Here is a 20,218-nt window from a genome sequence, read left to right on the forward strand (position 1 = left end):
TCTGATTCCCTGCCTCAGATTCCCTGCCTCAGATTCCTTTCCTCAGATTCCCTGCCTCTGTTTCCCCGCCTCTGATTCCCCACGTCTGATTCCCCACCTCAGATTCCACGCCTCTGATTCCCTGCCTGAGATTCCATGCCTCAGATTCCCCGCCTCAGATTCCCTGCCTCAGATTCCCCGCCTCAGATTCCACGCCTCAGATTCCCCGCCTCAGATTCCCCGCCTCCGATTCCCCTCCTCAGTTTCTCCGCCTCAGATTCCCCGCCTCAGATTCCCTGCCTCAGATTCCCTGCCTCAGATTCCCTGCCTCAGCTTCCCTTCATCAGATTCCCTGCCTCTGATTGCCTGCCTCTGATTCCCTGCCTCTGATTCCCTGCCTCTGATTCCCTGCCTCTGATTTCCTGCCTCTGATTCCCTGCCTCTGATTCCCTGCCTCTGATTCCGCACCTCTGATTCCACGCCTCTCTTTCCTTGTCTCTGATTCCATGCCTCTGATTCCCTGCCTCTGATACCCTGCCTCTCTTTTCCTGCCTCTATTTCCGTGCCTCATTCTCTGCATCTAGTTTCCCACATCTCATTTGCCCCCTCCGATAACCCGCCTCTGATTCCATGCCTCTGATTCACTGCCTCAGATTCCGTGCCTCAGATTCCCCGACTCAGATTTACCGCCTCAGATTCCCCGCCTCAGATTCACTGCCTCAGATTCCCTTCCTCAGATTCCCTGCCTCAGATTCCCTGCCTCAGATTCCCTGTCTCCGATTCCCCGCCTCTGATTCCCCGCCTCTGATTCCCCGCCTCTGATTCCCAGCCTCTGAATCCCCGCCTCTGAATCCCCGCCTCAGATTCCCCGCCTCTGATTCCCCGCCTCTGATTCCCCGCCACTGATTCCCCGCCTCTGATTCCACGCCTCTGATTCCCCGCCTCTGATTCCAGGCCTCTTATTCCCCGCCTCTGATTCCCCACCTCTGATTGCCTGCCACTGATTGCCCGCCTCTGATTCCCCGCCTCTGTTTCCCCGCCTCTGATTCCCCACCTCTGTCTGTATGCCTCTCTTTCGCCTCCGCTTTTTCCCCTACACTCTTTCCGCGCCTCTCTTTCCCTCCCTCAATTTGAACAAATCTGTTTGATCTGTTCTGTGTACCTCATTTTCAACACACAAGTTCCAACCACTATGTTTCACCCATCACTTTCCCCGCCTCTATTTTTCCGCCTATGTTTACCCGCCTCTGTTTACCCACCTGTTTCACCGCCTCTGATTCCCCGCCTCTGATTCCCCACCTCTGTCTCGACGCCTCTCTTTCGCCTCCACTCTTTCCACTCCACGCTTTCCGTGCCTGTCTTTCCCTCCCTCAATTTCAACAACACTGTTTGATCTGTTTTGTGTACCTGATTTTAAACACACAAGTTCCAACCACTATGTTTTGCCCGCCTCTTTCCCCGCCGCTATTTATCCACCTATGTTTACCTGCCTCTGTTTACCCGCCTGTTTCCCCACCTCTGATTCCCCACCTTTCATTCCCCGCCTCTCTTTCCCTGCCTCTATTTCCGCGCCTCTTTCTCTGCCTCTCCTTCCCCACAACGCTTTTCCTCCCGCTGATTCCCCGCCTCTGATTCCCCGCCTCTGATTCCCTGCCTCTGATTCCCCGCCTCTGATTCCCTGCCTCAGATTCCCTGCCTCAGATTCCCTGCCTCAGATTCCCTGCCTCTGATTCCCCGCCTCTGATTCCCAGCCTCTTATTCCCCGCCTCTGATTCCCCGCCTCTGATTCCCCGTGTCTGATTCCCTGCATCAGATTCCCCGGCTCTGATTCCCTGCATCAGATTCCCTGCCTCAGATTCCCTGCCTCTGATTCCCCGCCTCTGATTCCCTGCCTCTGATTCCCCGCCTCTGATTCCTGCCTCAGATTCCCAGCCTCAGATTCCCTGCCTCAGATTTCCTGCTTCTGATTCCCCGCCTTTGATTCCCTCCCTCTTATTCCGCGCCTCTGATTCCCCGCATCTGATTCCCCGCCTCTGATTCCCTGCCTCTGATTCGCTGCCTCTGATTCCCTGCCTCTGATTCCCTGCCTCTTATTCCCTGCCTCTGATTCCCTGCCACTGATACCCCGCCTCCGATTCCACACCAATGTTTCCCCGCCTCTCTTTCCCTGCCTCTATTTCCGCGCCTCTTTCTCTGCCTCTCCTTCCCCACAACGCTTTTCCTCCCGCTGATTCCCCGCCTCTGATTCCCCGCCTCTGATTCCCTGCCTCTGATTCCCCGCCTCTGATTCCCTGCCTCAGATTCCCTGCCTCAGATTCCCTGCCTCAGATTCCCTGCCTCTGATTCCCCGCCTCTGATTCCCAGCCTCTTATTCCCCGCCTCTGATTCCGCGCCTCTGATTCCCCGTGTCTGATTCCCTGCATCAGATTCCCCGGCTCTGATTCCCTGCATCAGATTCCCTGCCTCAGATTCCCTGCCTCTGATTCCCCGCCTCTGATTCCCTGCCTCTGATTCCCCGCCTCTGATTCCTGCCTCAGATTCCCTGCCTCAGATTCCCTGCCTCAGATTTCCTGCTTCTGATTCCCCGCCTTTGATTCCCTGCCTCTTATTCCCCGCCTCTGATTCCCCGCATCTGATTCCCCGCCTCTGATTCCCTGCCTCTGATTCCCTGCCTCTGATTCCCTGCCTCTGATTCCCTGCCTCTTATTCCCTGCCTCTGATTCCCTGCCACTGATACCCCGCCTCCGATTCCACACCAATGTTTCACCGCCTCTGTTTCTCTGCCTCTTATTTCCCGGCTCAGATTCGCAGGCTCTGATTCGGCGCCTCTGATTCCACGCTTCTCTTTCCGTGTCTCTGATAGCCCGCCTCTGATTCCCCGCCTCTGATTCCCCACCTTTCATTCCCCGCCTCTCTTTCCCTGCCTCTATTTCCGTGCCTCTTTCTCTGCCTCTCTTTCTCCACATCTCTTTTCCTCCCACTGATTCCCCGCCTCTGATTCCCCGCCTCTGATTCCCTGCCTCTGATTCCCCGCCTCTGATTCCCTGCCTCAGATTCCCTGCCTCAGATTCCCTGCCTCAGAATCCCGGCCTCTGATTCCCCGCCTCTGATTCCCCGCCACTTATTCCCCGCCTCTGATTCCCCGCCTCTGATTCCCCGCCTCTGATTCCCTGCCTCAGATTCCCCGGCTCTGATTCCCTGCATCAGATTCCCTGCCTCAGATTCCCTGCCTCTGATTCCCCGCCTCTGATTCCCCGCCTCTGGTTCCCCGCCTCTGATTCCCTGCCTCAGATTCCCTCCCTCAGATTCCCTGCCTGAGATTCCCTGCCTCAGATACCCCGCCTCAGATACCGCGCTTCAGATTCCCCGCCTCAGATACCCCTCCTCAGAATCCCCGCCTCAGATTCCCCGCCTCAGATTCCCCGCCTCAGATTCCCCGCCTCAGATTCCCCGCCTCAGATTCCCCGCCTCAGATTCCCCGCCTCAGATTCCCCGCCTCAGATTCCCCGCCTCAGATTCCCCGCCTCTGATTCCCTGCCTCTGATTCCCTGCCTCTGATTCCCTGCCTCTGATTCCCTGCCTCTGATTCCCTGCCTCTGATTCCCTGCCTCTGATTCCCTGCCTCTGATTCCCTGCCTCTAAATCCTTGCCTCTGATTCCCTGCCTCTGATTCCCTGCCTCTGATTCCGCGCCTCTGATTCCCCGCCTCTCTTTCCGTGTCTCTGATTCCCCGCCTCAGATTCCCTGCCTCAGATACCCTGCCTCTCTTTGCCTGCCTCTATTTCCGTGCCTCTTTCTCTGCATCTAGATTCCCACATCTGATTTGCCCCCTCTGATTACCCGCCTCTGATTCCATGCCTCTGATTCCCCGCCTCTGATTCCCCGCCTCTGATTCCCCGCATCTGATTCCCTGCCTCAGATTCCCTGCCTCAGATTCCTTTCCTCAGATTCCCTGCCTCTGTTTCCCCGCCTCTGATTCCCCACGTCTGATTCCCCACCTCAGATTCCCCGCCTCTGATTCCCTGCCTGAGATTCCATGCCTCAGATTCCCCGCCTCAGATTCCCTGCCTCAGATTCCCCGCCTCAGATTCCCCACCTCAGATTCCCCGCCTCAGATTCCCCGCCTCAGATTCCCCTGCTCAGTTTCTCCGCCTCAGATTCCCCGCCTCAGATTCCCTGCCTCAGATTCCCTGCCTCAGATTCCCTGCCTCAGCTTCCCTTCATCTGATTCCCTTCATCTGATTCCCTCCCTCTGATTCCCTGCCTCTGATTCCCTGCCTCTGATTCCCCGCCTCTGATTCCCCACCTCAGATTCCCTGCCTCACATTCCCTGCCTCAGATTCCCTGCCTCAGATTTCCTGCCTCAGATTCCCTGCCTCTGATTGCCTGCCTCTGATTCCCTGCCTCTGTTTCCCTGCCTCTGATTCCCTGCCTCTGATTCCCTGCCTCTGATTCCCTGCCTCTGATTCCCTGCCTCTGATTCCGCACCTCTAATTCCACGCCTCTCTTTCCTTGTCTCTGATTCCACGCCTCTGATTCCCTGCCTCTGATACCCTGCCTCTCTTTGCCTGCCTCTATTTCCGTGACTCATTCTCTGCATCTAGTTTCCCACATCTCATTTGCCCCCTCTGATAACCCGCCTCTGATTCCATGCCTCTGATTCACTGCCTCAGATTCCGTGCCTCAGATTCCCCGACTCAGATTTACCGCCTCAGATTCCCCGCCTCAGATTCCGTGCCTCAGATTCACTGCCTCAGATTCCCTGCCTCAGATTCCCTGCCTCAGATTCCCTGTCTCTGATTCCCCGCCTCTGATTCCCCGCCTCTGATTCCCCGCCTCTGATTCCCAGCCTCTGAATCCCCGCCTCTGAAACCCCGCCTCTGATTCCCCGCCTCTGTTTCCCCGCCTCTGATTCCACGCCTCTGATTCCCCGCCTCTGTTTCCCCGCCTCTGATTCCCCGCCACTGATTCCCCGCCTCTGATTCCACGCCTCTGATTCCCCGCCTCTGATTCCAGGCCTCTTATTCCCCGCCTCTGATTCCCCACCTCTGATTGCCTGCCACTGATTGCCCGCATCTGATTCCCCGCCTCTGTTTCCCCGCCTCTGATTCCCCGCCTCTGTTTCCCCGCCTCTGATTCCCCACCTCTGTCTGTATGCCTCTCTTTCGCCTCCGCTTTTTCCCCTACACTCTTTCCGTGCCTCTCTTTCCCTCCCTCAATTTCAACAACTCTGTTTGATCTGTTCTGTGTACCTCATTTTCAACACACAAGTTCCAACCACTATGTTTCACCCATCACTTTCCCCGCCTCTATTTTTCCGCCTATGTTTACCCGCCTCTGTTTACCCACCTGTTTCACCGCCTCTGATTCCCCGCCTCTGATTCCCCACCTCTGTCTCGACGCCTCTCTTTCGCCTCCACTCTTTCCACTCCACTCTTTCCGTGCCTGTCTTTCCCTCCCTCAATTTCAACAACACTCTTTGATCTGTTTTGTGTACCTCATTTTAAACACACAAGTTCCAACCACTATGTTTTGCCCGCCTCTTTCCCCGCCGCTATTTATCCACCTATGTTTACATGCCTCTGTTTACCCGCCTGTTTCCCCACCTCTGATTCCCCACTTTTCATTCCCCGCCTCTCTTTCCCTGCCTCTATTTCCGCGCCTCTTTCTCTGCCTCCCTTTCCCCACAACGCTTTTCCTCCCGCTGATTCCCCGCCTCTGATTCCCCGCCTCTGATTCCCTGCCTCTGATTCCCCACCTCTGATTTCCTGCCTCAGATTCCCTGCCACAGATTCCCTGCCTCAGATTCCCTGCCTCTGATTCCCCGCCTCTGATTCCCCGCCTCTTATTCCCCGCCTCTGATTCCCCGCCTCTGATTCCCCGTGTCTGATTCCCTGCCTCAGATTCCCCGGCTCTGATTCCCTGCATCAGATTCCCTGCCTCAGATTCCCTGCCTCTGATTCCCCGCCTCTGATTCCCTGCCTCTGATTCCCCGCCTCTGATTCCTGCCTCAGATTCCCTGCCTCAGATTCCCTGCCTCAGATTTCCTGCTTCTGATTCCCCGCCTTTGATTCCCTGCCTCTTATTCCCCGCCTCTGATTCCCCGCATCTGATTCCCCGCCTCTGATTCCCTGCCTCTGATTCCCTGCCTCTGATTCCCTGCCTCTGATTCCCTGCCTCTTATTCCCTGCCTCTGATTCCCTGCCACTGATACCCCGCCTCCGATTCCACACCAATGTTTCACCGCCTCTGTTCCTCTGCCTCTTATTTCCCGGCTCAGATTCGCCGGCTCTGATTCCGCGCCTCTGGTTCCACGCTTCTCTTTCCGTGTCTCTGATAGCCCGCCTCTGATTCCCCGCCTCTGATTCCCCACCTTCCATTCCCCGCCTCTCTTTCCCTGCCTCTATTTCCGCGCCTCTTTCTCTGCCTCTCTTTCTCCACATCTCTTTTCCTCCCTCTGATTCCCCGCCTCTGATTCCCCGCCTCTGATTCCCTGCCTCTGATTCCCCGCCTCTGATTCCCTGCCTCAGATTCCCTGCCTCAGATTCCCTGCCTCAGATTCCCGGCCTCTGATTCCCCGCCTCTGATTCCCCGCCACTTATTCCCCGCCTCTGATTCCCCGCCTCTGATTCCCCGCCTCTGATTCCCTGCCTCAGATTCCCCGGCTCTGATTTCCTGCATCAGATTCCCTGCCTCAGATTCCCTTCCTCTGATTCCCCGCCTCTGATTCCCTGCCTCTGACTCCCCGCCTCTGATTCCCTGCCTCAGATTCCCTGCCTCAGATTCCCTGCCTCAGATTCCCTGCCTCTGATTCCCCGCCTTTGATTCCCCGCCTCTTATTCCCCGCCTCTGATTCCCCGCCGCTGATTCCCTGCCTCTGTTTCCCCGCCTCTGAATCCCCGCCTCTGATTCCCCGCCTCAGATTCCCCGGCTCTGATTCCCTGCCTGAGATTCCCTGCCTCAGATACCCAGCCTCAGATTCCGCGCCTCAGATTCCCCGCCTCAGGTACCCCGCCTCAGAAACCCCGCCTCAGATTCCCCGCCTCAGATTCACCGCCTCAGATTCCCCGCCTCAGATTCCCCGCCTCAGATTCCCCGCCTCAGATTCCCTGCCTCAGATTCCCCGCCTCAGATTCGCCGCCTCAGATTCCCTGCCTCAGATTCCCTGCCTCTGATTGCCTGCCTCTGATTCCCTGCCTCTGATTCCCTGCCTCTGTTTCCCTGCCTCTGATTCCCTGCCTCTGATTCCCTGCCTCTGATTCCCTGCCTCTGATTCCCTGCCTCTAAATCCCTGCCTATGATTCCCTGCCTCTAAATCCCTGCCTCTGATTCCCTGCCTCTTATTTCCTGCCTCTGATTCCCCACCTCTGTCTCGACGCCTCTCTTTCGCCTCCACTCTTTCCACTCCACTCTTTCCGTGCCTGTCTTTCCCTCCCTCAATTTCAACAACACTGTTTGATCTGTTTTGTGTACCTCATTTTAAACACACAAGTTCCAACCACTATGTTTTGCCCGCCTCTTTCCCCGCCGCTATTTATCCACCTATGTTTACATGCCTCTGTTTACCCTCCTGTTTCCCCACCTCTGATTCTCCACCTTCCATTCCCCGCCTCTCTTTCCCTGCCTCTATTTCCGCGCCTCTTTCTCTGCCTCTCTTTCTCCACATCTCTTTTCCTCCCTCTGATTCCCCGCCTCTGATTCCCCGCCTCTGATTCCCTGCCTCTGATTCCCCGCCTCAGATTCCCTGCCTCAGATTCCCTGCCTCAGATTCCCTGCCTCAGATTCCCGGCCTCTGATTCCCCGCCTCTGATTCCCCGCCACTTATTCCCCGCCTCTGATTCCCCGCCTCTGATTCCCCGCCTCTGATTCCCTGCCTCAGATTCCCCGGCTCTGATTCCCTGCATCAGATTCCCTGCCTCAGATTCCCTGCCTCTGATTCCCCGCCTCTGATTCCCTGCCTCTGACTCCCCGCCTCTGATTCCCTGCCTCAGATTCCCTGCCTCAGATTCCCTGCCTCAGATTCCCTGCCTCTGATTCCCCGCCTTTGATTCCCCGCCTCTTATTCCCCGCCTCTGATTCCCCGCCTCTGATTCCCTGCCTCTGTTTCCCCGCCTCTGAATCCCCGCCTCTGATTCCCCGCCTCAGATTCCCCGGCTCTGATTCCCTGCCTGAGATTCCCTGCCTCAGATACCCAGCCTCAGATTCCGCGCCTCAGATTCCCCGCCTCTGATTCCCCGCCTCTGATTCCCCGCCTCTGATTCCCTGCCTCAGATTCCCTGCCTCAGATTCCTTTCCTCAGATTCCCTGCCTCTGTTTCCCTGCCTCTGATTCCCCACATCTGATTCCCCACCTCAGATTCCCCGGCTCTGATTCCCTGCCTGAGATTCCATGCCTCAGATTCGCCGCCGCAGATTCCCTGCCTCAGATTCCCCGCCTCAGATTCCCCGCCTCAGATGCCCCGCCTCAGATTCCCCGCCTCAGATTCCCCGCCTCAGATTCCCCGCCTCAGTTTCTCCGCCTCAGATTCCCCGCCTCAGATTCCCTGCCTCAGATTCCCTGCCTCAGATTCCCTGCCTCAGCTTCCCTTCATCTGATTCCCTTCATCTGATTCCCTGCCTCTGATTCCCTGCCTCTGATTCCCTGCCTCTGATTCCCCGCCTCTGATTCCCCGCCTCAGATTCCCTGCCTCAGATTCCCTGCCTCAGATTCCCTGCCTCAGATTTCCTGCCTCAGAGTCCCTGCCTCTGATTGCCTGCCTCTGATTCCCTGCCTCTGATTCCCTGCCTCTGATTCCCTGCCTCTGATTCCCTGCCTCTGATTCCGCACCTCTGATTCCACGCCTCTCTTTCTTTGTCTCTGATTCCACGCCTCTGATTCCCTGCCTCTGATACCCTGCCTCTCTTTGCCTGCCTCTATTTCCGTGCCTCTTTCTCTGCATCTAGTTTCCCACATCTCATTTGCCCCCTCTGATAACCCGCCTCTGATTCCATGCCTCTGATTCACTGCCTCAGATTCTGTGCCTCAGATTCCCCGACTCAGATTTACCGACTCAGATTCCCCGCCTCAGATTCCCTGCCTCAGATTCCCTGCCTCAGATTCCCTGCCTCAGATTCCCTGCCTCAGATTCCCTGTCTCCGATTCCCCGCCTCTGATTCCCCGCCTCTGATTCCCTGCCACAGATACCCCGCCTCCGATTCCACACCAATGTTTCACAGCCTCTGTTTCTCTGCCTCTTATTTCCCGGCTCAGATTCGCCGTCTCTGATTCCGCGCCTCTGATACCATGCTTCTCTTTCCGTGTCTCTGATAGCCCGCCTCTGATTCCCCGCCTCTGATTCCCCACCTTTCATTCCCCGCCTCTCTTTCCCGGCCTCGATTTCCGCACCTCTTTCTCTGCCTCTCTTTCCCCACATCTCTTTTCCTCCCGCAGATTCCCCGCCTCTGATTCCCCGCTTCTGATTCCCTGCCTCTGATTCCCCGCCTCTGATTCCCTGCCTCAGATTCCCTGCCTCAGATTCCCTGCCTCAGATTCCCAGCCTCTGATTCCCCGCCTCTGACTCCCCGCCTCTTATTTCCCGCCTCTGATTCCCCGCCTCTGATTCCCCGCCTCTGATTCCCTGCCGCAGATTCCCCGGCTCTGATTCCCTGCATCAGATTCCCTGCCTCAGATTCCCTGCCTCTGATTCCCCGCCTCTGATTCCCTGCCTCTGATTCCCCGCCTCTGATTCCCTGCCTCAGATTCCCTGCCTCAGATTCCCTGCCTCAGATTCCCTGCCTCTGATTCCCCGCCTTTGATTCCCCGCCTCATATTCCCCGCCTCTGATTCCCCGCCTCTGATTCCCCGCCTCTGATTCCCTGCCTCTGTTTCCCCGCCTCTGAATCCCCGCCTCTGATTCCCCGCCTCAGATTCCCCGGCTCTGATTCCCTGCCTGAGATTCCCTGCCTCAGATACCCCGTCTCAGATTCCCCACCTCAGATTCCCCGCCTCAGATTCCCTGCCTCAGATTCCCTGCCTCTGATTGGCTGCCTCTGATTCCCTGCCTCTGATTCCCTGCCTCTGATTCCCTGCCTCTGATTCCCTGCCTCTGATTCCCTGCCTCTGATTCCCTGCCTCTAAATCCCTGCCTCTGATTCCCTGCCTCTGATTCCGCGCCTCTGATTCCCCGCCTCTCTTTCCGTGTCTCTGATTCCCCGCCTCAGATTCCCTGCCTCAGATACCCTGCCTCTCTTTGCCTGCCTCTATTTCCGTGCCTCTTTCTCTGCATCTAGATTCCCACATCTGATTTGCCCCCTCTGATTACCCGCCTCTGATTCCCTGCCTCTGATTCCCTGCCTCTGATTCCCTGCCTCTAAATCCTTGCCTCTGATTCCCTGCCTCTGATTCACTGCCTCTGATTCCGCGCCTCTGATTCCCCGCCTCTCTTTCCGTGTCTCTGATTCCCCGCCTCAGATTCCCTGCCTCAGATACCCTGCCTCTCTTTGCCTGCCTCTATTTCCGTGCCTCTTTCTCTGCATCTAGATTCCCACATCTGATTTGCCCCCTCTGATTACCCGCCTCTGATTCCATGCCTCTGATTCCCCGCCTCTGATTCCCCGCCTCTGATTCCCCGCATCTGATTCCCTGCCTCAGATTCCCTGCCTCAGATTCCTTTCCTCAGATTCCCTGCCTCTGTTTCCCCGCCTCTGATTCCCCACGTCTGATTCCCCACCTCAGATTCCCCGCCTCTGATTCCCTGCCTGAGATTCCCTGCCTCAGATACCCCGTCTCAGATTCCCCACCTCAGATTCCCCGCCTCAGATTCCCCGCCTCAGATTCCCCGCCAAAAATTCCCCGCCTCAGATTCCCCGCCTCAGATTCCCCGCCTCAGATTCCCCGCCTCAGATTCCCTGCCTCAGATTCCCTGCCTCTGATTGCCTGCCTCTGATTCCCTGCCTCTGATTCCCTGCCTCTGATTCCCTGCCTCTGATTCCCTGCCTCTGATTCCCTGCCTCTGATTCCCTGCCTCTAAATCCCTGCCTCTGATTCCCTGCCTCTGATTCCGCGCCTCTGATTCCCCGCCTCTCTTTCCGTGTCTCTGATTCCCCGCCTCAGATTCCCTGCCTCAGATACCCTGCCTCTCTTTGCCTGCCTCTATTTCCGTGCCTCTTTCTCTGCATCTAGATTCCCACATCTGATTTGCCCCCTCTGATTACCCGCCTCTGATTCCCTGCCTCTGATTCCCTGCCTCTGATTCCCTGCCTCTAAATCCTTGCCTCTGATTCCCTGCCTCTGATTCCCTGCCTCTGATTCCGCGCCTCTGATTCCCCGCCTCTCTTTCCGTGTCTCTGATTCCCCGCCTCAGATTCCCTGCCTCAGATACCCTGCCTCTCTTTGCCTGCCTCTATTTCCGTGCCTCTTTCTCTGCATCTAGATTCCCACATCTGATTTGCCCCCTCTGATTACCCGCCTCTGATTCCATGCCTCTGATTCCCCGCCTCTGATTCCCCGCCTCTGATTCCCCGCATCTGATTCCCTGCCTCAGATTCCCTGCCTCAGATTCCTTTCCTCAGATTCCCTGCCTCTGTTTCCCCGCCTCTGATTCCCCACGTCTGATTCCCCACCTCAGATTCCCCGCCTCTGATTCCCTGCCTGAGATTCCATGCCTCAGATTCCCCGCCTCAGATTCCCTGCCTCAGATTTCCCGCCTCAGATTCCCCACCTCAGATTCCCCGCCTCAGATTCCCCGCCTCAGATTCCCCTGCTCAGTTTCACCGCCTCAGATTCCCCGCCTCAGATTCCCTGCCTCAGATTCCCTGCCTCAGATTCCCTGCCTCAGCTTCCCTTCATCTGATTCCCTTCATCTGATTCCCTCCCTCTGATTCCCTGCCTCTGATTCCCTGCCTCTGATTCCCCGCCTCTGATTCCCCGCCTCAGATTCCCTGCCTCACATTCCCTGCCTCAGATTCCCTGCCTCAGATTTCCTGCCTCAGATTCCCTGCCTCTGATTGCCTGCCTCTGATTCCCTGCCTCTGTTTCCCTGCCTCTGATTCCCTGCCTCTGATTCCCTGCCTCTGATTCCCTGCCTCTGATTCCCTGCCTCTGATTCCGCACCTCTAATTCCACGCCTCTCTTTCCTTGTCTCTGATTCCACGCCTCTGATTCCCTGCCTCTGATACCCTGCCTCTCTTTGCCTGCCTCTATTTCCGTGACTCATTCTCTGCATCTAGTTTCCCACATCTCATTTGCCCCCTCTGATAACCCGCCTCTGATTCCATGCCTCTGATTCACTGCCTCAGATTCCGTGCCTCAGATTCCCCGACTCAGATTTACCGCCTCAGATTCCCCGCCTAAGATTCCGTGCCTCAGATTCACTGCCTCAGATTCCCTGCCTCAGATTCCCTGCCTCAGATTCCCTGTCTCCGATTCCCCGCCTCTGACTCCCCGCCTCTGATTCCCCGCCTCTGATTCCCAGCCTCTGAATCCCCGCCTCTGAATCCCCGCCTCTGATTCCCCGCCTCTGTTTCCCCGCCTCTGATTCCACGCCACTGATTCCCCGCCTCTGATTCCACGCCTCTGATTCCCCGCCTCTGATTCCAGGCCTCTTATTCCCCGCCTCTGATTCCCCACCTCTGATTGCCTGCCACTGATTGCCCGCCTCTGATTCCCCGCCTCTGTTTCCCCGCCTCTGATTCACCACCTCTGTCTGTATGCCTCTCTTTCGCCTCCGCTTTTTCCCCTACACTCTTTCCGTGCCTCTCTTTCCCTCCCTCAATTTCAACAACTCTGTTTGATCTGTTCTGTGTACCTCATTTTCAACACACAAGTTCCAACCACTATGTTTCACCCATCACTTTCCCCGCCTCTATTTTTCCGCCTATGTTTACCCGCCTCTGTTTACCCACCTGTTTCACCGCCTCTGATTCCCCGCCTCTGATTCCCCACCTCTGTCTCGACGCCTCTCTTTCGCCTCCACTCTTTCCACTCCACTCTTTCCGTGCCTGTCTTTCCCTCCCTCAATTTCAACAACACTCTTTGATCTGTTTTGTGTACCTCATTTTAAACACACAAGTTCCAACCACTATGTTTTGCCCGCCTCTTTCCCCGCCGCTATTTATCCACCTATGTTTACATGCCTCTGTTTACCCGCCTGTTTCCCCACCTCTGATTCCCCACCTTTCATTCCCCGCCTCTCTTTCCCTGCCTCTATTTCCGCGCCTCTTTCTCTGCCTCCCTTTCCCCACAACGCTTTTCCTCCCGCTGATTCCCCGCCTCTGATTCCCCGCCTCTGATTCCCTGCCTCTGATTCCCCACCTCTGATTTCCTGCCTCAGATTCCCTGCCACAGATTCCCTGCCTCAGATTCCCTGCCTCTGATTCCCCGCCTCTGATTCCCCGCCTCTTATTCCCCGCCTCTGATTCCCCGCCTCTGATTCCCCGTGTCTGATTCCCTGCCTCAGATTCCCCGGCTCTGATTCCCTGCATCAGATTCCCTGCCTCAGATTCCCTGCCTCTGATTCCCCGCCTCTGATTCCCTGCCTCTGATTCCCCGCCTCTGATTCCTGCCTCAGATTCCCTGCCTCAGATTCCCTGCCTCAGATTTCCTGCTTCTGATTCCCCGCCTTTGATTCCCTGCCTCTTATTCCCCGCCTCTGATTCCCCGCATCTGATTCCCCGCCTCTGATTCCCTGCCTCTGATTCCCTGCCTCTGATTCCCTGCCTCTGATTCCCTGCCTCTTATTCCCTGCCTCTGATTCCCTGCCACTGATACCCCGCCTCCGATTCCACACCAATGTTTCACCGCCTCTGTTTCTCTGCCTCTTATTTCCCGGCTCAGATTCGCCGGCTCTGATTCCGAGCCTCTGGTTCCACGCTTCTCTTTCCGTGTCTCTGATAGCCCGCCTCTGATTCCCCGCCTCTGATTCCCCACCTTCCATTCCCCGCCTCTCTTTCCCTGCCTCTATTTCCGCGCCTCTTTCTCTGCCTCTCTTTCTCCACATCTCTTTTCCTCCCTCTGATTCCCCGCCTCTGATTCCCCGCCTCTGATTCCCTGCCTCTGATTCCCCGCCTCTGATTCCCTGCCTCAGATTCCCTGCCTCAGATTCCCTGCCTCAGATTCCCGGCCTCTGATTCCCCGCCTCTGATTCCCCGCCACTTATTCCCCGCCTCTGATTCCCCGCCTCTGATTCCCCGCCTCTGATTCCCTGCCTCAGATTCCCCGGCTCTGATTTCCTGCATCAGATTCCCTGCCTCAGATTCCCTGCCTCTGATTCCCCGCCTCTGATTCCCTGCCTCTGACTCCCCGCCTCTGATTCCCTGCCTCAGATTCCCTGCCTCAGATTCCCTGCCTCAGATTCCCTGCCTCTGATTCCCCGCCTTTGATTCCCCGCCTCTTATTCCCCGCCTATGATTCCCCGCCGCTGATTCCCTGCCTCTGTTTCCCCGCCTCTGAATCCCCGCCTCTGATTCCCCGCCTCAGATTCCCCGGCTCTGATTCCCTGCCTGAGATTCCCTGCCTCAGATACCCAGCCTCAGATTCCGCGCCTCAGATTCCCCGCCTCAGGTACCCCGCCTCAGAATCCCCGCCTCAGATTCCCCGCCTCAGATTCCCCGCCTCAGATTCCCCGCCTCAGATTCCCCGCCTCAGATTCCCCGCCTCAGATTCCCTGCCTCAGATTCCCCGCCTCAGATTCGCCGCCTCAGATTCCCTGCCTCAGATTCCCTGCCTCTGATTGCCTGCCTCTGATTCCCTGCCTCTGATTCCCTGCCTCTGATTCCCTGCCTCTGATTCCCTGCCTCTGATTCCCTGCCTCTGATTCCCTGCCTCTGATTCCCTGCCTCTAAATCCCTGCCTCTGATTCCCTGCCTCTAAATCCCTGCCTCTGATTCCCTGCCTCTTATTTCCTGCCTCTGATTCCCCACCTCTGTCTCGACGCCTCTCTTTCGCCTCCACTCTTTCCACTCCACTCTTTCCGTGCCTGTCTTTCCCTCCCTCAATTTCAACAACACTGTTTGATCTGTTTTGTGTACCTCATTTTAAACACACAAGTTCCAACCACTATGTTTTGCCCGCCTCTTTCCCCGCCGCTATTTATCCACCTATGTTTACATGCCTCTGTTTACCCTCCTGTTTCCCCACCTCTGATTCTCCACCTTCCATTCCCCGCCTCTCTTTCCCTGCCTCTATTTCCGCGCCTCTTTCTCTGCCTCTCTTTCTCCACATCTCTTTTCCTCCCTCTGATTCCCCGCCTCTGATTCCCCGCCTCTGATTCCCTGCCTCTGATTCCCCGCCTCTGATTCCCTGCCTCAGATTCCCTGCCTCAGATTCCCTGCCTCAGATTCCCGGCCTCTGATTTCCCGCCTCTGATTCCCCGCCACTTATTCCCCGCCTCTGATTCTCCGCCTCTGATTCCCCGCCTCTGATTCCCTGCCTCAGATTCCCCGGCTCTGATTCCCTGCATCAGATTCCCTGCCTCAGATTCCCTGCCTCTGATTCCCCGCCTCTGATTCCCTGCCTCTGACTCCCCGCCTCTGATTCCCTGCCTCAGATTCCCTGCCTCAGATTCCCTGCCTCAGATTCCCTGCCTCTGATTCCCCGCCTTTGATTCCCCGCCTCTTATTCCCCGCCTCTGATTCCCCGCCTCTGATTCCCTGCCTCTGTTTCCCCGCCTCTGAATCCCCGCCTCTGATTCCCCGCCTCAGATTCCCCGGCTCTGATTCCCTGCCTGAGATTCCCTGCCTCAGATACCCAGCCTCAGATTCCGTGCCTCAGATTCCCCGCCTCTGATTCCCCGCCTCTGATTCCCCGCCTCTGATTCCCTGCCTCAGATTCCCTGCCTCAGATTCCTTTCCTCAGATTCCCTGCCTCTGTTTCCCTGCCTCTGATTCCCCACATCTGATTCCCCACCTCAGATTCCCCGGCTCTGATTCCCTGCCTGAGATTCCATGCCTCAGATTCGCCGCCTCAGATTCCCTGCCTCAGATTCCCCGCCTCAGATTCCCCGCCTCAGATGCCCCGCCTCAGATTCCCCGCCTCAGATTCCCCGCCTCAGATTCCCCGCCTCAGTTTCTCCGCCTCAGATTCCCCGCCTCAGATTCCCTGCCTCAGATTCCCTGCCTCAGATTCCCTGCCTCAGCTTCCCTTCATCTGATTCCCTTCATCTGATTCCCTGCCTCTGATTCCCTGCCTCTGATTCCCTGCCTCTGATTCCCCGCCTCTGATTCCCCGCCTCAGATTCCCTGCCTCAGATTCCCTGCCTCAGATTCCCTGCCTCAGATTTCCTGCCTCAGAGTCCCTGCCTCTGATTGCCTGCCTCTGATTCCCTGCCTCTGATTCCCTGCCTCTGATTCCCTGCCTCTGATTCCCTGCCTCTGATTCCGCACCTCTGATTCCACGCCTCTCTTTCCTTGTCTCTGATTCCACGCCTCTGATTCCCTGCCTCTGATACCCTGCCTCTCTTTGCCTGCCTCTATTTCCGTGCCTCTTTCTCTGCATCTAGTTTCCCACATCTCATTTGCCCCCTCTGATAACCCGCCTCTGATTCCATGCCTCTGATTCACTGCCTCAGATTCTGTGCCTCAGATTCCCCGACTCAGATTTACCGACTCAGATTCCCCGCCTCAGATTCCCTGCCTCAGATTCCCTGCCTCAGATTCCCTGCCTCAGATTCCCTGCCTCAGATTCCCTGTCTCCGATTCCCCGCCTCTGATTCCCCGCCTCTGATTCCCTGCCACAGATACCCCGCCTCCGATTCCACACCAATGTTTCACAGCCTCTGTTTCTCTGCCTCTTATTTCCCGGCTCAGATTCGCCGGCTCTGATTCCGCGCCTCTGATACCACGCTTCTCTTTCCTTGTCTCTGATAGCCCGTCTCTGATTCCCCGCCTCTGATTCCCCACCTTTCATTCCCCGCCTCTCTTTCCCGGCCTCGATTTCCGCACCTCTTTCTCTGCCTCTCTTTCCCCACATCTCTTTTCCTCCCGCAGATTCCCCGCCTCTGATTCCCCGCCTCTGATTCCCTGCCTCTGATTCCCCGCCTCTGATTCCCTGCCTCAGATTCCCTGCCTCAGATTCCCTGCCTCAGATTCCCAGCCTCTGATTCCCCGCCTCTGATTCCCCGCCTCTTATTTCCCGCCTCTGATTCCCCGCCTCTGATTCCCCGCCTCTGATTCCCTGCCGCAGATTCCCCGGCTCTGATTCCCTGCATCAGATTCCCTGCCTCAGATTCACTGCCTCTGATTCCCCGCCTCTGATTCCCTGCCTCTGATTCCCCGCCTCTGATTCCCTGCATCAGATTCCCTGCCTCAGATTCCCTGCCTCTGATTCCCCGCCTCTGATTCCCTGCCACTGATTGCCCGCCTCTGATTCCCCGCCTCTGTTTCCCCACCTCTGATTCCCCACCTCTGTCTGTATGCCTCTCTTTCGCCTCCGCTTTTTCCCCTACACTCTTTCCGTGCCTCTCTTTCCCTCCCTCAATTTCAACAACTCTGTTTGGTCTGTTCTGTGTACCTCATTTTCAACACACAAGTTCCAACCACTATGTTTCACCCATCACTTTCCCCGCCTCTATTTTTCCGCCTATGTTTACCCGCCTCTGTTTACCCACCTGTTTCACCGCCTCTGATTCCCCGCCTCTGATTCCCCACCTCTGTCTCGACGCCTCTCTTTCGCCTCCACTCTTTCCACTCCACTCTTTCCGTGCCTGTCTTTCCCTCCCTCAATTTCAACAACACTGTTTAATCTGTTTTGTGTACCTCATTTTAAACACACAAGTTCCAACCACTATGTTTTGCCCGCCTCTTTCCCCGCCGCTATTTATCCACCTATGTTTACATGCCTCTGTTTACCCGCCTGTTTCCCCACCTGTGATTCCCCACCTTTCATTCCCCGCCTCTCTTTCCCTGCCTCTATTTCCGCGCCTCTTTCTCTGCCTCCCTTTCCCCACAACGCTTTTCCTCCCGCTGATTCCCCGCCTCTGATTCCCCGCCTCTGATTCCCTGCCTCTGATTCCCCACCTCTGATTTCCTGCCTCAGATTCCCTGCCACAGATTCCCTGCCTCAGATTCCCTGCCTCTGATTCCCCGCCTCTGATTCCCCGCCTCTTATTCCCCGCCTCTGATTCCCCGCCTCTGATTCCCCGTGTCTGATTCCCTGCCTCAGATTCCCCGGCTCTGATTCCCTGCATCAGATTCCCTGCCTCAGATTCCCTGCCTCTGATTCCCCGCCTCTGATTCCCTGCCTCTGATTCCCCGCCTCTGATTCCTGCCTCAGATTCCCTGCCTCAGATTCCCTGCCTCAGATTTCCTGCTTCTGATTCCCCGCCTTTGATTCCCTGCCTCTTATTCCCCGCCTCTGATTCCCCGCATCTGATTCCCCGCCTCTGATTCCCTGCCTCTGATTCCCTGCCTCTGATTCCCTGCCTCTGATTCCCTGCCTCTTATTCCCTGCCTCTGATTCCCTGCCACTGATACCCCGCCTCCGATTCCACACCAATGTTTCACGGCCTCTGTTTCTCTGCCTCTTATTTCCCGGCTCAGATTCGCCGGCTCTGATTCCGCGCCTCTGGTTCCACGCTTCTCTTTCCGTGTCTCTGATAGCCCACCTCTGATTCCCCGCCTCTGATTCCCCACCTTCCATTCCCCGCCTCTCTTTCCCTGCCTCTATTTCCGCGCCTCTTTCTCTGCCTCTCTTCCTCCACATCTCTTTTCCTCCCTCTGATTCCCCGCCTCTGATTCCCCGCCTCTGATTCCCTGCCTCTGATTCCCCGCCTCTGATTCCCTGCCTCAGATTCCCTGCCTCAGATTCCCTGCCTCAGATTCCCGGCCTCTGATTCCCCGCCTCTGATTCCCCGCCACTTATTCCCCGCCTCTGATTCCCCGCCTCTGATTCCCCGCCTCTGATTCCCTGCCTCAGATTCCCCGGCTCTGATTTCCTGCATCAGATTCCCTGCCTCAGATTCCCTGCCTCTGATTCCCCGCCTCTGATTCCCTGCCTCTGACTCCCCGCCTCTGATTCCCTGCCTCAGATTCCCTGCCTCAGATTCCCTGCCTCAGATTCCCTGCCTCTGATTCCCCGCCTTTGATTCCCTGCCTCTTATTCCCCGCCTCTGATTCCCCGCCGCTGATTCCCTGCCTCTGTTTCCCCGCCTCTGAATCCCCGCCTCTGATTCCCCGCCTCAGATTCCCCGGCTCTGATTCCCTGCCTGAGATTCCCTGCCTCAGATACCCAGCCTCAGATTCCGCGCCTCAGATTCCCCGCCTCAGGTACCCCGCCTCAGAATCCCCGCCTCAGATTCCCCGCCTCAGATTCCCCGCCTCAGATTCCCCGCCTCAGATTCCCCGCCTCAGATTCCCCGCCTCAGATTCCCCGCCTCAGATTCCCCGCCTCAGATTCGCCGCCTCAGATTCCCTGCCTCAGATTCCCTGCCTCTGATTGCCTGCCTCTGATTCCCTGCCTCTGATTCCCTGCCTCTGATTCCCTGCCTCTGATTCCCTGCCTCTGATTCCCTGCCTCTGATTCCCTGCCTCTGATTCCCTGCCTCTAAATCCCTGCCTCTGATTCCCTGCCTCTAAATCCCTGCCTCTGATTCCCTGCCTCTTATTTCCTGCCTCTGATTCCCCACCTCTGTCTCGACGCCTCTCTTTCGCCTCCACTCTTTCCACTCCACTCTTTCCGTGCCTGTCTTTCCCTCCCTCAATTTCAACAACACTGTTTGATCTGTTTTGTGTACCTCATTTTAAACACACAAGTTCCAACCACTATGTTTTGCCCGCCTCTTTCCCCGCCGCTATTTATCCACCTATGTTTACATGCCTCTGTTTACCCTCCTGTTTCCCCACCTCTGATTCTCCACCTTCCATTCCCCGCCTCTCTTTCCCTGGCTCTATTTCCGCGCCTCTTTCTCTGCCTCTCTTTCACCACATCTCTTTTCCTCCCTCTGATTCCCCGCCTCTGATTCCACGCCTCTGATTCCCTGCCTCTGATTCCCCGCCTCTGATTCCCTGCCTCAGATTCCCTGCCTCAGATTCCCTGCCTCAGATTCCCGGCCTCTGATTCCCCGCCTCTGATTCCCCGCCACTTATTCCCCGCCTCTGATTCCCCGCCTCTGATTCCCCGCCTCTGATTCCCTGCCTCAGATTCCCCGGCTCTGATTCCCTGCATCAGATTCCCTGCCTCAGATTCCCTGCCTCTGATTCCCCGCCTCTGATTCCATGCCTCTGACTCCCCGCCTCTGATTCCCTGCCTCAGATTCCCTGCCTCAGAT

The sequence above is a fragment of the Narcine bancroftii genome, chromosome 3 (genome assembly GCF_036971445.1).
Source record: "Narcine bancroftii isolate sNarBan1 chromosome 3, sNarBan1.hap1, whole genome shotgun sequence".
In the NCBI taxonomy this organism is placed as follows: Eukaryota; Metazoa; Chordata; class Chondrichthyes; order Torpediniformes; family Narcinidae; genus Narcine; species Narcine bancroftii.